Raw genomic sequence first — 1,509 nt, 5'->3', positions numbered from 1 at the left:
CCACCCACCCACCCAAAAAAAACTTTGGACAATTATCAGAAAACCCCCCTTAATTTTCAAAATATCAAAAAAAACCTCATCGGGATTATCACAAAGCCCCCTTTAAGTTTCAAACTTTGCCAAAAACCCTTTAACTTTCAAATTTTATCAGAAACTCCCCCTAAATTATGGGGGCTTTTCTGATAAAATTTCAATGTTAAGGGTTTTTTGATAACCCCTAAACTTAAGGGGGGGTTTCTGATATTTTCAAAGTTAAGGTGGTTTTGTGGTAATCATCCAAGGTTAAGGGTGGTTTTATGATATTTAGCCTAATCTTAAGGGTGTTTTCTGAAATTTAATTACGGTTTTTAGTTGAGGAACCTGTCAAAGTACATTTCTTCAACACTCCATTATTTCCATTTAATTAGCAAAGAAATTATTTATAGATATGAGTTCTGCAAATTATAGGTCTCATTCAAATACCTACCACATAAATATAAAAGGTCATGGACTATACATCAGGTGAGAGGAAAATGGGAACAGTGGACGGGGGAAAATGAAAAAGGCCGGTAACCTTACGCTGGGTGGTTGAGTTTTTATTTTTTATTTATTTAATCACTCTCGGCTATCTCGCAACTTCCAACCCAATTCGCTTAACGGGAGAACCCAAGATTCACTATTCATACTACAGTAAATACTACAGTAACATATACTATAGCAAACAGAAAACGAGATGCTATCGCAATTTTTTGAAAAATGTTACGGTAGTACACAAGAATACTGTAACATTTTCGAAAAAAACTGTAGCAGATGCGAGATAATGTAGTAATTCAAAAAATTTAAAAATATTAATGTAGCATTTAAAACTGGGATTACTGTATCGAGGAAAAAAATGATATACTATATATCGTGCTTTGCAAGGTGTTCATAATAGTTTATTAATTTAATAACCCAAACACGATAAAGCTTGAACACGCTCTGACAATTTCTCCATACTTTTCAAAGAAAAACAGGCAACCAAACAACCCCTAGATATACAAAAGGAGCACGGCAAAGCTTAAGGTACAATTTCACGTGCCACCGTCCAACAAATGAAATTAACCGATAGTAACGCCCGTACCAACTAGGTTCACTAACAAGTCCACTTGCGTGAGGCAACGTAGTTCATGCTTGAGCCAAAGGACTTCGATTCTTTCGTCTTCTATCTCGTCTCGTCAACTAACCTAATTACTGTCCCTTCCAATTTTATGAAGTTAACCACTAACTAATGTCGTTTCCAATCATTCAAACGCCTCCTTTAAGGCGAAAGGTCGGTGGATCATGTCTGTTCAATTTGACTGACATCTTCATGTTGCATGTGGAGAAATGGAGAAAGTCCTAGAGGAGGCCCGTACGTCTTTCGCTAAGGTGGCATAAAAGGTGCTAGCAAATTAGATTTTCTTGCATATATTTAGTATTTGTTTAGGTAAATGCCTTTTTTTTTGTAATTAGTTAAAAAAAGCCAAAACACGAAAGACAAAAAATGAAAAA

Source organism: Asparagus officinalis, chromosome 4 (assembly GCF_001876935.1).
Source record: "Asparagus officinalis chromosome 4, Aspof.V1, whole genome shotgun sequence".
Classification (NCBI taxonomy): domain Eukaryota; kingdom Viridiplantae; phylum Streptophyta; class Magnoliopsida; order Asparagales; family Asparagaceae; genus Asparagus; species Asparagus officinalis.
Note: the sequence above shows the minus strand (reverse complement) of the source record.